At 48.6% G+C, this 19,552-nt stretch overlaps 1 protein-coding gene across 4 annotated transcripts in view; it reads right to left on the reverse strand.

The window, feature by feature from the left end:
• The window catches only part of TGFBRAP1 (transforming growth factor beta receptor associated protein 1), a 64,659-nt gene extending 45,190 nt beyond the window's left edge, over positions 1 to 19,469 (reverse strand). Inside the window, exons 1-2 of one of the 4 annotated variants that reach the window (XM_062210025.1) lie at positions 17,541 to 19,469; positions 16,970 to 17,174 (exon numbers count right to left, since the gene is read on the reverse strand). The gene's annotated coding sequence lies outside the window, so the exon portion shown is untranslated. Of the gene's footprint in view, positions 1 to 11,937; positions 11,975 to 12,338; positions 12,378 to 16,969; positions 17,175 to 17,540 lie in introns of those variants that run through there. The other 3 variants (XM_062210028.1, XM_062210027.1, XM_062210026.1) reach the window with 3 other exon arrangements.
• Positions 19,470 to 19,552: the final 83 nt, after the last annotated feature.

Here is a 19,552-nt window from a genome sequence, read left to right on the forward strand (position 1 = left end):
GCCGGGTGGAGTTCATTGTATGTTAAGCGAGGACGGTGATTCACAGCATGCGTGTCTGACAAGGGGGAAGGCGGGAGACGTGCCCTGTTTTGGCCATAGGACGGAAAGCCATCCAGCAACAAGAGAACAGACAACTGCCTAGGAGGATGAGTGGGAAGGGACTCCTAAGGACACAGACACTAATGCAGGGAGGATACAGGAATGAGCCTTAGTCATTGCTTTAAGCTGAGTGCTGATTTACTATTCTCTGTATCTTACACAGGTTATAAATATTTTATGTGTATTAAATATTAATTCTAAAAAATACATATTACATCAACATACATCTCATTGTCTCAAAGCAGCTTTCCTTGGAAGTGGAGAAAGAATCTCAGTTTAACGAACTCCGTGGAATTCACAGACTACACGTTTCCTGTTTAGAATCTCGTTTTGGGGCCAGCACTGTGGTGTAGTGAACAAGAGCCAGGCCGAATGTGAACTTGATGTGAGAAAGCAGAGACCTCACAGTTCCGGCGCAAGTCAGCACCTGTGGACAGACCCTTCAGAAGGCACGCCACTGCCTGTGGCCTCAGCCTAACACCTGGAGCCCTCATAAAGCTAAATGAGAGAGAGAGAGAGAGAGAAACAACCTAGCCTCAGCCAACCTCCCCTCCCTTATTTAAAGAAGGTCCAGCTATTAACCTATTCTCGTTACTTCCTAATATCAGCCATGTCTCACAGGCTCCAGCAGTCTGAACTGTCGAATTAGCAAAAGCATGCAAGTACCCAAGCTACTCTGCAAACAAGCCAGCTGTTCAAAGGGAGTCTGGGCAACAGCTACCCTCTGGACCTCTCCTGAAAGTGTTAAAACCAACAAGTTATGGGGCCAGTGCTGTGGTGTAGTGGGGAGAGACGCCGCCTGCAGTGCCGGCAGCTCATAGGGACACAGGTTCTAGTCCTGGCTGCTCCACTTAGCAGAAGAAGCACAAGTGCTTGGTTCCCTACACCCAACTGGGAGACCTGAAAGAAGCTCCTGGCTCCTGGCTTCATCTGGCCCAGTCCTGGCCACTGTGGCATTTGTGGAGTGAACCAGCAGATGGAAGATCAATCTCTCTCTCTCTCTCTCTCTCTCTCTCTCTGCCTCTCTGTAACTTCTCCTTCCAAATAAACACATAAATCTTTAAAAAAAAAAAAGTTTCTATTTGGCTGTTTTAATGAAGAGTCTCCTTCTATAGAAAGTAGTGTGCCTTGAAGCAGCAGCCTCCCAATTAACCTGGGTAAACATATTTACTACGGTGACCACGAGCCCACGGACACTTACTGATATCTGTTACGATGAGAAATCTCAGAGCAAACTGAACACATCATCTATTAGCTCTACAATCCAACCCCATGAGGGAGCCAACAAGAGGCCAGCCATCCTAAGAGTCCTGGAAAGGGCTGGGGTGGGAGGCAGGGGTGGGAAAAGGGGTGATGTGAGCACAGCCCTGGCCTTGCCCCCGGCGTGGCTGCAGGCTGGTCCTGAAGACGTGGAAGCACGTACGGGGCCAATTCTCTCGTGGTTGCCTCTGCCATGATTCCCAGGAAGGGACGGACTGAGAGTCGGTGCGGCGGCACTGGCCTGGGCCCGGCGCTTGCTGAGGTAGAAGCAGCGTGGGCAGTTATGACGGGGTCCTGAGGCTATGTATGTGTGAGCCCGGGTGAGTGAACCCCAAACTCTCTCCCTCTGATTCTCATCCTTCTGCTCCAGGCACGGGGATGGAGCAGGCCAGACTGGCAGGAGGGAGGGCCTGGAAATCTCTATTTCCTGTGCTACTGCTGAGGCTCAGAAAATAAATACAAATCATACAAATAATAAATACAAAATAAATAAATCCAAATCATGATGCTTTGAGATGCTGACTGGGGACGGCAGAGGCGAGCAGAGGGCCTAAATTCCGAGTCTATCACACGGGATAGACACTAAGCTGCTGGGGGGTCTTACCTGCATAATGACGACCCCTGCCTCACCCAGGATTCCTGCCCTGGCTCTGCACTCCCCTGGCCCAAGCCCCTGCTCCTTTCCGTAGCTCAGGGTTTTCTATGGGCGTTCACCATCTGGTCCTCTCCGCGCCTCCTACTTCGTACGGCTCCCAGGCTTATGCTTGTAGTACACTGGTACGCCTCTTCTGTTACTCGGTCTGCTGTCAGTTTATTCCAGAGGTTGCGATTATCCAACTGTCAGAGCGCAGGGAAAGCTTCGACCTCCCGACAGCAGGCTCTGGAGTGAATGAAAGGCTAAGGCGCAGGCTCAACACTCTGTCTTGAGTGAGAAGAGGGAAACTTTTAGCTACCCCAGAGGCATTCTTTATGCTAAATTAGTGAATAAGATGGTAACAGTGGGCCAGTGCTGTGGCACAGTAGGTTAAGCCTCTGCCTGGGGCACTGGCATTCCATGTGGATATGGGTTCAAGCCCTGGATGCTCCACTTCTAATCCAGCTCCCTGCTAATGCGCCTGGGAAAGCAGTGGAAGATGACTCAAGTGCGTGGGCCCTTGCACCCACTTGGGAGACCCGGAAGCAGCTCCTGGTTCCTGGCTTTGGATGGGTCCAGCTCCAGCCATTGTGGCCATTTGGAGAGTGAACCAGTGGATGGAAAATCTTTCTCTGTGGCTCTCCCTCTGTCTGTAACTCTATCTTTCAAATAAATAAATAAAAAATCTTTAAGAAAAAAAAAAAAAGATGTTAACAGCAATCCTCTGCTAATAAAAACAGACCACTGGGGCCAGCGCTGTGGCACAGTTAAGGCGCCTGCTGCAACACTGGCATCCCCTACTGGAGTGGAGCACTGGTTCCAGTCCACGTTGCTCCTCAGAAGTTCCCTGCTCCTGTGCCCAAGGAAAGCAGAGGAAGATCATCCAAGTGCTTGGGTGCCTGCCATCCGTGTGACAGACCCAGATGGACTTCCTGGCTCCAGGCCATTGTGGCCGTTTGGGAGACCAGCGAATGGAAGATCTCTGTCTCTCCCTCTCTCTTTCTGCCGGGGGGGGGGGGGGGTGTGGAGTGGAGGGAGGAGTCCACAGGCTGTCTGACAAGCGCTTTTGCAATCTGCAGAAGTAACACAGTTAAAACAACTCAATCAGTGTCTCAATCCCCTTACGTTGTACTTAAAAAACACATAGCTTTATGGACTGACTCCCTCTCTCCCTAGGATATAAATCAACTAATCATAACTACAATGTGTGTTATCTCGAGATCAAGAACAGTGAGTATCTCAGGGATCCTCAAAACTCTCAGGGATCATCGCAAAGTCAAGTGAGGTCTCCTATCATGCAGGGACGCAAGGGCTTGTGGCCACGCATATCACTTTTTGTACAAGAACACAGGACGCTGTTGTTTGTTAACCCTCAGTCGGCTTCTCAAGGAAAAAAAAAATCTCTCCTAAGCCCTTAAGGCAGTAAGACAGGGTAATTAGGGGACTGCAGAGTGCGGGAACAAGAGAGAAACGTGACTGGGAACAGGGGCTCTGCCACTAACAGGGGTCAGGGCCAGTGGAGCCACCAGGACCCCAGAGGAGCTGCACTGGAGCTGCTGGGTGGGGGGAGGGGAGGACACGTGGCCACTCCAGCCTTAAATCCAGAGGGAATGGCCGGCCGCCTGTCGCCTGTGTGGCAGTAGTGTCAGGAATACAGCCCCTCGCCCTAATCGTGAGAAGACACCAGATGGAGGGACAAGATTCCACAAGGTCCCTGACACCCTTCCAGGGTGTTAAGGTCATAAAAGAAAGGAAAGATTGGGGCTCTATTGTGAGATTGTAGAGAGTAAGCACATGTCGAAATGCAAGGTGGGGGACCCGCAATCAGAAAAAGTTGCAGGGGCTGGCGTGGTGGTATAGCGGGTAAAGCCACTGCCTGCAGCGCCAGCATCCCATATGAGCACTGGATTGAGGCCCGGCTGCTCCACTTCCAATCCAGTTCTCTGCGGTAACCTGGGAAAGCAGAAGATGGCCCAAGAGCTTGGGCCCCTGCACCCACGTGGGAGACCTGGAAGAAGCTCCTGGCTCCTGGCTTCAGATTGGCCAGCTCCAGCTGCTGCATCCATTTGGGGAGTGAGCCAGAGGATGGAAGATCTCTTTCCCTTTCTCTCTGCCTGTCTCTGTAACTTTACCCCTCAAATAAATAAATAAATCTTAACAACAAAAAAAGTTGCAGGCAGCAGGCGGTTTGCTTAATGGCATTGTTCTAATGGGAACAGTCTTCAAAAAGCTCATTAAAATGCACACCATGAAAAAAAACTATGCCAAGACTTCAAAAACCTTATTGTATCAAAATAAGTTTACCTATTAATTCCGCCTTTTCCACGAACTTTTTAAAGTCCTCACGTATAGAAGACTTCAACAGAAAGGGAAGCTGGGTGGAAGGTGTTTGCAAACTCGCCATTATTTTTCACCTCTAGTAAGCCCCAAACCACTTCAGGGGCAGGCGCTGTGGTGCAGCGGGTAAAACCACCACCTGGGACTCCCGCGCCCCTTATCAGAGTGCTGGTTTGAGTCCTGGATCCTTCACTTCCGATCCTGCTTCCCGTTAACGCATTCTGGGAAGACAGCAGCTGATGGCTCAAGTACCTAGGCCCCTGCCACCCATGTCGGGCACCTGGAGAGAAATCTGGGCTCCTGGCTTCAGTTTGGCCTAGCCTTGGCTGTTACAGCCATTTGGAGGCAAAAACCAGCAGATAGATGATCTCTCTCGCTCTCTCGCACACGCTCTCTCTCTCTCTCTGTTGCACTGTCTTCAAACAAAAAAAAATAACAACTTATTTATTTATTTTAAAGATAAGAGTTTGGGGGTTTTGTTCACTTGAAATATTTCCCATAGAGGGGCTTGGATTGGGGTCTACGTGAGTTGACTCCAGTTGGGTCCAGAGATGGACAGACCACGCGTGCTGGGGGCAGCAGGCAGGCATTGGACTTTGGGGCTGGGAAAGAGCAGAGTCCCTCTCAGAGGTTCAAGACCCCAGGGCTAACCTGGAGCGCCCCGCAGTGAGCCATGGGAAAATGGTGGGCAAGGTGCACAGCAGGTGACCCCAGGATTGATCTAGAAATCCAGAGTCCGTGTGCATCAGTCGGCTTTCTGTTACTTTGACTAAGACACCTGAGAGGAGCTTCCTGGGAAGGAAAAGATGATTTGGACTTACAGTGTGGAGGTTCACAGATCAAGATCATTGTGGCCCCACTAGTCTGGCATGGGGTGGAGACTGGCGATGGTGGATGTGTGTTTGGAAGAATGATCACAGGGTGCATCAGGAAGCAGAGAAACCAGGCTGAAGTTGGCTCAAATAACCAACCCTGGGGCCAGCATTGTGTACAACGGGTAGGCCGCTGCTTGCGTTGCCGGCACCCTGTAGGGGAGCACCAGTTCAAATTCCGGCTGCTCTGCTTCCAATCCCGCTCTCTGCTGATGTGCCTGGGAAGGCAGCAGAAGATGGCCCAAGTGCCTGGGCCTCCGGTCTCCATGTGGGAGACCTGCATGGAGTTCCTTGCTCTTCGCCTGGCCAGCCCTAGCTGTTGCAGACATTAAGGGAATGAACTAGCAGGTGGAAGACTTCTCTTTCTTTCTCTCTCTGTCACTCTGCCTTTCAAATACAAAATAAATCTTTAAAATAAACAACTAACCACTTCAGCAATACACCTTCTGGGGGTACTCCACTAATGACCTAAACACCTCCCACTTGGCCCACCTGCTAGAGGCCAGAATTAGATCAAGTATCCATGCTAACCCATCAGCCATTAGCATTAATCCATTAACTGTTTGCATAAGATTCTGGGGTTCAAATGTCTGTGTGTATTTGGGGAGACAAGGTCTGTTTAATCCATAATATCTGGACCAGACTCTATGCTTCCCCTATAATCCTTGAGGATGACCCAGTGAGTAGCACTGAACCCCATACATACTGTGGTTTTTCCTGTATAATGCAAACCTATGATGAAGTTTAACTTATAAATTAGGCAAAGAGATTAAAAATAATAACTAAGCATCAAATAGAACAACTGTAACAATTTACTATAATTAAAGTTATGTGAACATGATAGCTCTCTGTGTGTCTCAAAATATTCTACTGTTCCATAGATCTTAATAACCTCGGCATATAATTGTTTTCCTTTCCTTCAGTCAAAAACTCACCTTTCCACTTAAAGAAAACACTTTGTGGATTCTCTCTGAATTGCAGCATCTCTCCACTTGGGCATTGGGGCCATTATTAAGTAAAATAAGGGTTACCTGAAAAGGAGCATTGCAATCCCTCAACAATCTGAGGTGGCTGTTTAGCGAGTAATGGGTGGGCAGCACATACAGCGTCTGCACACTGGACAAAGGGGTGATTCAGGCCCAGAGCAGGGAAGAGAAGGATAGGGGACAATGCAAGATTTCATCACGCCACCTCAAAGCAGTGTGCAATTTAAAGCTTATGAATCATCCCTGGAATTTTCCATTTAATATTTTCAGACCACGGTTGACTGAAAGTGTGGAGAGTAAAAGCACAGATAAGGTGGGGGACTACTGTATGAATTCACCAGCTACTTCTGGGTCAAGACAGAGGACACTGGGCTCCAGACAGGTGGACTTAACTCTGGCTGATGAAGTGGGGAGCTGGCATTCCAACCCAGGCAGCTCGGCTCCAAAATACAACCCTTAACCGGGGCCACTACTGTGCCCCAACCCCTGCTCCATTGGGTAAAGGCTGCTCCAAGCCTGGGCAAAGGATGGTCATGGGCCCACCTAAGCCCCTGCCAGTACCTCGACCATCTCCTTGTGACAGCCTGAGCACAGGGTCTGCTCAGATCCCACCCCTCGCTATGGGGACTGCCTCCCATTCTCACCACGGCTCTGAGAGGGGGATATAATGACAGGCAGGCAGAGATTGCTCAGAAGTAACCTGGTCACAAGGTAGCGGCATGGGGACTTGACCCCAGCTTCCATTTCTGACTCCAGGCTGTATTCTCTCCACTCTGCTTAACCCAGGCCATGATCTCAGATCCTCTCCTAGAAGTCACCCCTCCTGAAAAAGCAACAACTTCCAGCACGGGGCCACCACTGTCCTGCACCCACAGCTCCTCCTGAGGACATCGCTGGCATTAGTGGGGCTTTTACCTTCTCATCACAAGCCTAGATGCAGAATCCCATTACCCTATTTCCCCTGAGCAAACTCAAGGCACAGAATAACATGTTTACATGTCCCCCAGTGAGACAGGATACATGACCCGCACCCCAGGCTGGCCCCATGCTCTTTGCTACCTGCTTAGCAATTTGACCTTGCTGTTTCTGGGAATCAGCAACAAACTGAGTGGCTGGGGCCAAAGAGAACATGTCCCCCTTTTGCAAATTAAGACATGGGGCAAGCATTGCATCACAGCGGGTTAAGCCGTCCCCTGCCGCCGTCTGTATCCCGTATCTGAGTGTCGGTTCAAATCCTGGCTAGTCCACTTGTTTCCAGCTTCCAGCTAACGCATCCTGAGTGGCAGCAGATGACGGCTCAAGTGCTTGGGCCCACCACCTTCCTGGGAGATCTGGATGGAGAGAGCTGGGCTCCTGGCTTCCGGTCCAGCCCAGCCATGGCTGTTGCAGGCATTCAGGGAGGGAGCCAGCAGATGGAAGAGCACTCGCACTTGCTCTTTCACTCTCCCCCCCTCCATTGATCTGCCTTTCAAGTAGCTGAAAATAAGCACTTTTTGAACGTTTACAGAAAAACCAGACAATGTAGAAATGACCTGATAGCCGTTTCATGCCATCTTATTCACTTACATGACAGAGATGGCAAGACTTGTAATAGCACATGGGATCTGTTCTAATGACCTGAAAGAGTACCTAAAAGAAAAAGAAGGAAAAAGGACAGCTAAGGTCCAACACCTGTCTTGCCATCCTGATGATATTCTCTTAGCTACGGGTACTGGAACTACTCACAGCTGGCATCCTTTTCCTAGGCAATGCTAATTGAAATTACTTAAATGCATAGAAACATATAAAAGTTGGGGCTGGCACTGTGGCGCAGTGGGTTAAAGCCGCAGCTTTCAGCGCTGGCATCCCATATGGGCACCAGTTCAAGTCACAGCTGCTCCTCTTCCAATCCAGCTCTCTGCGGTAGCCTGGGAAAGCTGTAGAAGATGGCCCAAGTCTTTGGGCCCCTGCACCCACGTGGGAGACCTGGAAGAAGCTCCTGGCTCCTAGCTTCGGATACGCCCAACTCTGGCCGTTGTGGCCATTTGGGGAGTGAACCAGTGGATGGAAGACCTCTCTCTCTCTCTCTCTCCAAATTTCCTTCTCTGTGTGTGTAGCTCTTTCAAGCAAATAAATAAATCTTTAAAAAAAAAAAAACCCTTCATACTTTAATTTCCTTTTTCTACAAAGTTTTTGATGTACCCTTAGACATCTCACAAGAGTAACATCAACACTTACAACCCAAGAAGGAGTCTGGGAAGGAATGAGGAGAGGTGAGAGAGTAGTGGAATGAGAATATGGGCCTTTTCTTAAGGTCCATTTGTTTATTTGAAAGGCAGAATGAGGGAGAGAAAAGAAACAGAGAGATCTTCCATCCACTGACTCACTCCCCAAATGACTATAACAGTCAGGGCTGGACCAGGCTGAAGCCATGAGCCTAGAACTCCATCCAGGTCTCCCACATGGGTGGCAGGGGCCCAAGGACTTGAGCCATCCTCCTCTGGTTTCCCAGGCATATTAGCAGGGTGCTGGATCCGAAGCTGAGGGGCCAGGACTCAAATCAGCGTGCTGACATCACAGGTGGCAGGGTAGCCAGCTGTGCCACAATACAGGTCTCAAAGGTATCTACATCATAACACCCTCCTCAATACTGGAACCTCACACTGCCCCAGAGAACTGTCCAGCACTACTCAGTTGTCTTATTTTACATACATTCTTTTTCATGAATAATCTATTCAACAGCAGCTACTTGACTATAAAGATCTTCTTCTCAAATCATCTACAAGAATGCAGAACAGAGGGGCTGGCACCGTGGCAAAGCAGGTAAAGCTGCCACCTGCAGTGCCGGCATCCCATTTGGGCACCGGTTTGAGTCCTGGCTGCTCCACTTCCCATCCAGCTCTTTGCTATGGCCTGGGAAAGCAGTAGCGGATGGCCCAAGACCTTGGCCCCTGAACTAGTGTGGGAGACATGGAAGAAGCTCCTGGCTCCTGGCTTCAATCAGCCCAGCTCCAAACATTGCGGCCATTTGGGGAGCGAATCAGTGGATGGAAGATAGATCTCTCTCTTTCTCTCTCTCTCTCTCTCTCTGCCTCTCTCTGCCTCTCTGTACCTCTACCTTTCAAATAAATAAATCAAAAAAAAAGAATGCAGAATAGGTACCAGTACTGTGGTACAGCAGGTTAAGCTGCCACGTGAGAAGACAGCATCCCATAGGGGCACTGGTTCTTGTCCTGGCTGCTCAACTTCTGACCTTGTTCCCTGCTAATGCATCTGGGAAAGCAGCTGAAGTACTTGGACCCCTGCACCCATGAGGGAGACCAGGAAGAACTCCTGGCTCCTAGCTTGGGTCTGGCCCAGCCCTGGCCATTACAATCATTTGAAGAGTAAACAAGGGGGCCGGTGCTGTGGCATAGCGGGTAAGGCCCATACGGGTGCCAGTTCAAATCTCAGCTGCTCCACCAGCTCTCTGCTATGGCCTGGGAAAGCAGTAGAAAATGGCCCAAATCCTCGGGCCCCTGCACACACATGGGAGACCTGGAAGAAGCTCCTGGCTCCCAGCTTCAGAGCAGCTCCGGCCGCTGCGGCCATCTGGGGAGTGAACCAGTGGATGGAAGACCTCACTTGCTCTCTCTCTCTCTCTCTGCAACTCTGCCTTTCAAATAAATAAATAAATCTTTAATAACAACAGCAAAAAAAGAGTGAACAAGTAGATGCAAGATTTCTCTGTCTTTCCCTCCCTCTCTGTAACTAACTTTAATCAATAAATAAATATTTTTTAAAAATGCAGAATTTTGCAGGAAGCACTCCTTCTCTTTCAAGGTAGTCCCAAATTGTCACTTCCACACTCATTGAGTAGTTATGTATTTTTTAATAAAGAAAAAAACGGGTCAGGATTGCCACACAGGAAATGAGTTGTAATGCATGAGCCAAATCATCTGGTGGAATCCAAACACCTGGCTGCCACAAATGATTACTTTAATGTATTTCTAATGAGGACTGGATTTGGACCAAGATGAAGATGCTTAGCCCAGTAAGTGAAATTTCCTTGAGTTTTCCTAAAGGATCTCAAATTTTTAATATCAGCATGAAGGACCAACGGCATAATAACTCCCTTTTTATTCTTAATAGCAATGCTGGCTGCAAATCAGGCCTAGAAAGTAAATCCTCTTTTTTTTTTTTTTTTTTCAAGTTATCTCTCTACTTTCAAAACTGCTCCCCTGGAGCCGCCTAAATGAAGAACCGACCCCTTGCGAATCTGCATCTCTAGAGAGGATTGGCACGCATGGTGGTGAGTGGAGCAGAAAGGGCACAATGATCAAAGACAGAGGGGGTGATCACGCCTCTCACCCCCTTCAACTGAACATGCATGCCTTGATGTGATGGATTTCTGAACCTGTAACTTGAATGCCAAAGTATTCATTGAGAGAACAGCTACTTAAACCATGGGTTTTCAGAGTGAAGGGAGATACAGCCCTACACCCTCATCTGTATTTATTAACAATCATTTATTGAGCACCTGCTAAGTAGTGCCGGGCTCTGTGCCAGGGGCTTTCCATGCACATCTCCTTCCTAGAATCCATGCACCTTGTCTAACGTTATCCCCTGTGTTGACAAGAGCAACTTGAGACTCACAACATCCAGCAAACTGCAGGTGCAGGACTGGAACCCACAGCCCCACACCCATGACCATCTGGGCCCTGGGAAAAAGATGGGCTAGGTTCCAAAGGATTCCGGTCAGTGCCCGCTCTAGGAGCCCAGGAGGTCCTGGGCTACACTGCCCAGAGAGGCAGCTGTGATGTCTGTGGAGCCTGCTTGGCTGGCAGAAATGGAAGGAAGAAGAAAAGGAAGCAGATGGCCAAATGTTCCTTCCTGTCTGACCACTGAGCCGTGAGCCCTCAGTAGCTCGCTGAGGCGGCAGTGTGCACCGGGAAGCCCTCCACAGCTAAGACAGCTAGTTCACACCGCACACCTGCCCAGTGCTGGCACGGGTCGCACCCACAGCTGCCCTCCTGCCACCAGCGTGTCATCTGTGACCAAACCAAGCTTGACCACAGCACTCAGTAGTCTGTGTGCATATCAGGAAGCACGGGGGAAAGCCTACTTTCCATCCCCACAGCGGCTTCCAGCAGTCCCTGGGCAGAAGCAGCTGCGTGTGCACACCACAGGACAGCCCCAGTCTCTAAAAATCATCCCCAAACAACACGGGGAGGCTTGCGAACCAACCTCCACCTGCCCCTCCGAAGGCAACGCGAAGGCAAACGCAAAACACGCCACCAAAGGCAGTAGCTTCCAGCCCCTTGACCTGATGCTAAAAACGGGTCAGGAATTAGCATGGGCATCTTCCCTCCTCCTCCTCAACACACCCCTGCCTGGTCTCCCGGTTCCGGGCAACCGTTCAGGCCTGAGCATAAATCCGACTCTGAGCTCAAATTGCAGCGCCCAAACCGCGCTGTAGGCGGTGGTGGAGCAAGGGACATAGGGGTGCAACGCCACCCGGCCCCTCCCCAGGACGCCCAAGTCAGGAACTGGACCTGAGACCGTCCCCTGCCCCGACCCTCCACACACAGACACTGGCCGACCCCGCACGCACGTGCACGTTCGCTGGCCCCCACGCCCGCAGACCTACCAAGTCACACACCTGCCCCCACGGCACGGACACTAGCTCCCCGCCCCCTCCCCGCCGCCCTGCCCCCATTACACCTGCCGGCGCGCACCCCGCGGCCCCCCGCGGCCCGCGCCCCGGCCGGCCGCCGCCCTGCGCACTCACCGGCGCCCGCGCCCGCCGTCCCGCGCCGCCCCGCGGCCTGGGGCCCGCCGCCCGCTCCGGCCCGCGGCTCCTGGGCTGCCCGGCCCCGCCGCCGCCGCTTCCCGTCACGTGGGGCGGCCGCCCGGCGCCGGCGGAGGGCGGGAGCGCGGTCGGCCTGCGGGCCTTGCCTGCCTTGCGCCGAGCCCAGGCGCCCAGGCGGCCGCCGCTCCGGGCCTCGGTGCCCTGCGCTATGCAGGGGACCTACGCTGGTGCCCGGCCTGCGCGGGGGAACGCTCAGCAATTGCTGTGGTTGTCTCCTCCTCCCCCAGCTAGCAAAGCACGGGCCTCCGGCTCTCCAGCAGCCCACCGGCGCGGGGCAGGGTGGAAGCTCGCGGGAGCACCTGCTGGAGCCAGGCCCGGACCTGGCCAGGGCCTCACCCCGCGTCGCGCGCTCCCGCCGGAGCTGGAGTGTTCTGCTGAGAGGAGCAGCCCATCCCCAGGCTCGCAGCTCGTCCTGGACTCCGGGGACTAAGCGGGATCCCCTGAGGGCAGGACTTAGGATCGCAGGATATTTCAGGAGGGGATCCGGGGGCTGGTTTACCCGCTGCCCATCAAAATTGCAGTTCTTTCGGGAGAGGCCACGAGGAAGACTCCCATGAACTCCTCTTCCAACCATAATCCAGATCCAGTTTCTCAAGAACAGAATCAGAAAACTCCCTCCCGTGATTAGCGTATGAACGACCAAGTTCTTCTGAGGATTTTCAGCGACTTTAGAACCCACTGGTGACCTTCAGCCTCAGCTTTATTCTAATAAAAGAAAGATATTATCACAATCCTGTGGGCAGATTCCAGGCTGTCTCCTGTCTTCCCTTAAAAGGGGGAAAGTGGCAAAAAAAAAAAAGTTAAACTATCAAGATTTGACCTCCCAGGAACCCTATCCCTGGGTGCTGCAGCTGTCACCCAGTGGAACCAGGTGTCGCCAGGACGAGTGTCCACCGGAGTGTAGAACTCTGACCTACAGCTGACTTCAAGGACGGGCACTACCACCTGGACCTTCAAGACCAAGGATCCACAGGACAGGGAGCCAGGGAGCAGGAATGCATCAGAGCAGGTCCAGACCAAGCTCCTCATTCGACCCAGGCATCAACTAATTGCTCCTCATTCAACTTGGCGTCAATTAGTTGCTGGATCTAGAATCTCCATTTGCACTTTTCCATGTATATATTGTTCTTCCATACCACAGAGCTGACATCCACTGACAGACATCCAGCCAAGAACCTTACAGCAATGAGCTCATCTACACCTTACGAGACAGGCACTGCTAATTTTCCCATTCTGCAGATGAGCTGACTGAGGCAAAGAGAGATGAATCTCATTCCACATCCCATGCTATCAGAAACAGAGGAAGAAGAAGAATCTATAATTTGAGGCCCAGCGATGTGGCACAGTGAGTTCAACTACCACCTGCAATGACAGCATCCCCAAAGGGCACCAGTTTGAGTCCCAGCTGCTCTGCTTCTGATCCAGCTCCCTGCTAATGCACCAGGGAGAGCAGCAGAAGATGGCTCCAGTGGTTGGACCCTTGCTATCCATGTGGTAGACCCAGATGGAGTTCCTGACTCCTGCCTTTCAAATTAAAAAATAAAATAATAAACTCGCTATGCTGTTATAGTTTTGTGGTTTTTTAAGGTTTATTTTATTTATTAGAAGGGCAGAGAAAGAGAGAGACCTTCTGTCAGTTGGTTCACAACCCAGATGGCCACAATGACCTGGGCTCGGCCAGGCCAAAGCCAGGAGCCTGGAGCTTCTTCTGGGTTTCCCACGTGGGGCAATTGGTCTGTGTCCCATCTTGGAGTGCCTGGGTTCTATAACTGCCTCTGCTCCTGATTCCAGCTTCTAGCCAATGCAGACCCTGGGAGCCAGCAGGTGTTAAGTCTAGTAGTTGAGTCCCTGCCACTCTCCTGGGAGACCTGGATTGGGTTCTAGGCTCTTGGCTTTGCCACACCTCCCACACTGGGATAGTGGGCCAACAGCTGGCCTTGCTCTAATAAATTATTACCCCCAAGATTTAAAAACAAAAAATTAAGTCCCATTGACCAAACAGTTTATGAAACAACCTTTGTGTTTCACTTTAAATATGCTAGGAGGGAAAATGTGTACTAACAAAAAAGACAAATTCACAAGTAATTCTTTATGATTTACCACTGGATTCTTTTTTTTTCTTAAGATTTACTTATTTGAAAGGTAGAGTTAGAGAGAGAGAGAGGGAGAGTCAGAGAGATCTTCCAACCACTGGTTCACTCCACAAACAGCGGCAACAGTCGGAGCTGGGCTGATCCAAAGCCAGGAACCAGGAGCTTCTTCTGGGTCTTCCATGTGGGTGCAGGGGCCCACAGACTTGGCCATCTTCCCCTGCTTTCCGAGGCACATTAGCAGGGGGCTGGATCAAAGTGGAGCAGCCGGGACTTGAACCACTGCCCATATGGGATGCCAGCACTGCAGGCAGTGGCTTAACCTCTCTATACCACAGCGCTGGTCCCTACCACTGGATCCTTAAAATGGCAAGCTCTACAAGTTCCATCCATAACATGGAATTATTTTCAAAAGTTCACAGAAAATGGGATTAAAGGATAAGTTTGTTTTTGGTGTAAAACTCTTGTGGCAGTCCATTCTGCAAGGGATCTTCAAGAAGGCCATGAAAAATGTATATTATGAAAAACACATGCATGGGTTCTAACAAATTGTTGCAACAAAATAAATGTATCTTTAATTCCATTTTCCTTGAACTTTTTGAAATGCCCAACTATCTGTTCTTCCTGGTGCCTGTGAGAACTCTGTCACAAATGACAAGCCCCTCTAAGTGAATGCCTGCACCGCAACCATTTGCAAACATCTGCATAGAATTCCTCATGGTGTTGCTGTTGGTTATGTTTAAGAAGAAATATTCGAGTCACATAGTTTTCAAAAGAATTAATTAACTTCATCTATTAATGTTTACTAAATATCCCAAACATGTTGAGTCTGTTACAAAATGTGAAAATGATGTGTTCTAATAGAAGATTAATGGAGATTAGGAGTTGTATAGATACAACTGAATGTTTTAATAGTTACTATCTACTCCCCAAACTTAGCATCCTCACATCCTGGGTTCCTCGTTTCCTCACTGGACATAAGCTCAAGAGGACCAGGAGTATGCCTCCCTTGCTCTCTGTTGTATTCTGCAGGTAGAAAGCACTCAATCGACTTTTTATATTCTAGATGCACACCACTGATGAGCTGGAGCATCTATAAAAAGAGATGCTTCAAGCTAAGATTTTTGCCATTCTATGTCATTAGCTCTCTTAATACACATCTACCATGATTAGGTATCATTTTAAAAGATGTGTTTAAGCAGAGAAAGCTTATATTTGTGATTTTTTTAAAAAAAGCAAACATTGCTTATCATGTGCCATATTTTAGAGCTTTTTAAATATATTAGCTCATTTAGTCATACATATACATCATATACTTGTACTTTAGCTCCAGTAAAATAAATATTTTTAATTATTATTCAAATCAACTATTTCTTGGGTAACTCCTATGTGCTATGCCACAGGTTAGAGGGGATCCTGAAATAAGGAAAAAGTTTTTGCCTCCAGCAGCTTAATTTAACCCAGTGGTTTAGACTATATGGTTGTCAGTTAGCAGTATCACTATCACATCAGACCTTGTTAGAAATGCAAACTCCTGTGCCCTACTCCAGACCTCCCAAATCAGAAACTCCAGGGGTGGGGCCAAGCAAACTGCTTACAGCAAGCCCTCTAGGGGATTCTAATGCACCCTTGGTTTTCAGAACCGAATTAACTGGACATGTGGAATTAAAACCCACCCAACCAGATCACAAGGACAAAACAATGTGCTCTGGAGATCTGATGATAGATGGAGCACCCAAGATTTGATGATAGTCAGGAAGCACCCAAGGGAAAGGAAACTTTCATCTGTCCATTGGCATGCATTCAACACACATTTACTGTTTTGCTGTATGGCAAGACCCGTGCTGGGGCCTGAGAACTCACAGATCAAAGAGGTGGCCTGTGAGATGAGGGCTCTGGCCTGGATGGCCTGGATGGTGGTGTCTCCCTAAATTCCTTTGCTTAATATGGGATCATATTGAGAAGTGAGCATTAAGGTGAGCGTATGAGCACACGGTGGGCAGGTGGTCATCTATGAGGAATGTGTCCTCACTAGACACCAAATCTGCCAGCCCCTGGATCTTAGACTTCCCAGCTTCCAGAACTGTAAGAAGTAAATGTCTGACTTTTATAAGCTGCTCCGTTTGTGGTATTTTGTTATAGCAGCCTGAATGGACTAAGAAAACGGGTTTACAAGAAAGACAATGGGTTATGTAAGTAAATGTATTTTGATTATGATCTGATTGATTAAAAAAGGAAATTACACTGAAAACGATCATTGTGTTCTAAATATCCAAAAATACAAGTCCAAAATGTGTCACTTAAACTGTTACCTTCAGTTTTAACTTTATTAATTTTATCTATGCCCATGTATTTTTGGTAACTAATGATAACATACTTAAATATTAACAAGAGGAATCAGCAACCAAAGTCCTTAGCATACATTTTGTTCCTGACTCATTCAGTCCACAAACATTTACTGAGTAACTGCTTACTAAGTACAAGCTCTGTGCATGGCTGAGGGACCCAAAGGAAATGTAGGGACCCTGCCCTGGAGGAAGTCACAGCAAAATGATAAAGCCAGGCAGCACAATGTTTGTTGGCTGTCCTCCAATTTGTCCTTGTCAACTAAAGCCACCAAAAAAAAAAAAAAAAAAAAAAAAAAGGGAAGGGCTCATGATCGCCAATTGAAATTAAAACTCTTCTAACACTTAGCTTAAAGTGTTGAGTGCCTTACTGTCACTACATAACACTCAGATTTAAATATACTACAGCAGGAATACATGTCAGCCTACAAACTCAAATGACTAATATCATTTTTTTTTCTGAAGCCGAGCCTTTTATTTCTGTTGGAAATCGGGTTCTCCCAGAGTGACACTCACCTGAGGCCCTCCCACTTTCCTCAGATGTTGGGGCTGGGAGATTTCTGCCATCCTAGGTGAGAAGAGGATCAGTGGTCCCTCAGGAACTCAGATGTGCTTTGTCCACTCTGGTGTTTCCTGTCTATTGGTTTGGCGCTTAAAAGTCAGTGCTGCGAATGGCTTCCTTGCCATGCGGTGTGGTGGAAATCTCTGGGAGGGATCTCTCCTGCGGGGACATATTGGAAGCATCAGCTTTGTGCTTGTTAGAAATGCAAACTCCAGGGCTTCCCACCAACCTCTCCAGCTGAAACTCAGGCTCAAACACAGTCGGGAGACTGCAGCTTCTCCAGAAACCCACTCTGCAAAGGCTCTGCCCAGGCAGGAGTAGGCAGCCAATACCAGTCTCTACTTTCCTTAGACAGGAGGAAGAGTACCAGAATCTCATTCTGTCCTCCTCTCCTGATTTTTTGACTTCAGAAAACACACTCCATTTAACTGGAGACTTTTGCTTCAGAGGCACTTAAGATAACATTGATTTAGTTTTAAGCAAAGAAGTACTTTTAGTTTTAAATTGGAAAGTACTAACTCTTACCTGCCACAAAATATTTCTGTGGGTGTATAGCTTGAGGCTTCAGGTTAGGCCATTGGTCCAGAAAACCACAGGAGCAAGAGCACAGTAAAGACTTGTAACTGCATTTTCGGACTATGAAATCCAAATCCTTTTCCCTCTTCTACCATTCTGGTACTTCTCTTTGATGACAGTCGATATAGGATACAACAAACTGTGAGGCAGAGGCACAAGCAGTCTTTCATACGTATTGGCTCCAATCCTCATGACACTGAGAGGTGGCATTATACATCCCATCTCAGAGGGGAGGAAGCCCCAGCCGGGAGGGATGAAGTGTTAGTCCTAGTGTTGCGGGAGCCAGGTTCTAATTCAAGTCAGGGCAGCCCCAAAGCCTCCCCTGTTTCCCTTTCTCTGGATTGCCTCCCATGGTGGGAAACCAGCTTCCAGGTCGTTGGCACCTGGTCTGTGCCAAGCGTGTTACGATCTCTACTGCTTTGAGCATTCTGCACAGAATTTTAAGACAGGATTTTCCTGATGAGGGGACTGAAGCGAGAGATTAACGAATTGCAGCAGACCCCAATTTTAGCCCTTGTCTGGTTTCAAACACAGACTCCTCCCACTGCAGGTTCCTTTTGCCACTAACCAGTATGCCTCCGAGAAATGAAGGAAATAATGTCACAGGTTTCACTGTTATGAAAAGCAGATCGGATTTTGGATGTGGAACATCACGGTGTTAATATCACAGGGCTAATGTTTGTACACTTAATCTCCAAGTTAGGGCATTTTAATACCTGACCTCAAATTTTAGGACTTTTGTCATTTTGGACAAGACATTTAATCTCTTTTAGATCAGTTCCATGGGCACTAAAATAAAAAAAATAAACTCAGTGACTTTTAAGTCTCAGTCCTGGGTGTCAATTTCTAGACATAAATTAGCACATACCTAAATGATTATGAAAAATTGCAAAATATCTCCCAACTTTTTCTTTTTTTTTTTTTAATTTAGTCCCTCACTTATTTTCCGTACTCTTTCAAGATTTATCTTTTGGTACCCTCAATTCATATTTTTATCAACAATGTCATAGTTTGCAGAAAAATGATAAAATATCATAGAAATCACAAAAAACCCCACCCAAGCATTTATAATATGCCACCCAGCTGAAATGTTTAAATGTGCAAAATATTTGCACACAATACACCTCTGTGGCATGAATAAGAGAAGCAGAAATTTCTTAGCAATTATCATAGCTGACACCAACAGTTCCAACCAAAATCCGTTAGTTCCTAGTAGGTACAGAGAAAATGTACTAGCATCTTGGTCGTGCTACTTCCTGCGACCTTGAACAAATGATTCGAGGCCTCAGCGTCCTCAACTTAAAGACAGACATTCTCCTAACAGACGCATACACCTCAGCGTTTTCCGAGATAATCCACGTAAAACGCAGCACCCAGAACACGGCCAATGTCCAGCAAGTGTGTGCTTTTAGCGGCCTTTCTCGGTCGGCTGCTACTTTTCGTAGGTGACCTGTTTCATTCATTACAAGTATTATCTCAGAGAACAAATCCCCGTACTTTAGCGCCTAGGTCAGTGCAAGAATGAACTAAATAGAATGTCTGGCATTGCAGGTTTTTTTTTTTTTTTTTTTTTAATATAGAAGGACGATTAGAAGACAAATAAAAAGGCTGAAAAAATGGGAAGGATCCTTTCAGCCAGAAGTGCCCTATCTGGAATAATGTTATTCGCCCCCACCATCTCTCGAGGCCGCTTCGGGAATCCCTTTGGCTCCGCCACTGGACATCACAGCAGGTGCGACCAATAGCGGCCAGCTGCGTGAATTTCGCTCATTCCTCTCTTTCTCAAAACTCTACAGGCCATTCGTTTCTCCGCCTGACAGCACTCATTTTTTTTTTTTTCTTCTCGTCCCTGGGAAACCTTGAAGGCGACCGTCGACCCGGAACCACACCCCCCAGCGACACGGACGGCCAGCCCGCGGCGCACGCAGAGTGACGACACACTGGAGTCGCTGCCCGGAGAC

The sequence above is a fragment of the Lepus europaeus genome, chromosome 13 (genome assembly GCF_033115175.1).
Source record: "Lepus europaeus isolate LE1 chromosome 13, mLepTim1.pri, whole genome shotgun sequence".
NCBI lineage: Eukaryota > Metazoa > Chordata > Mammalia > Lagomorpha > Leporidae > Lepus > Lepus europaeus.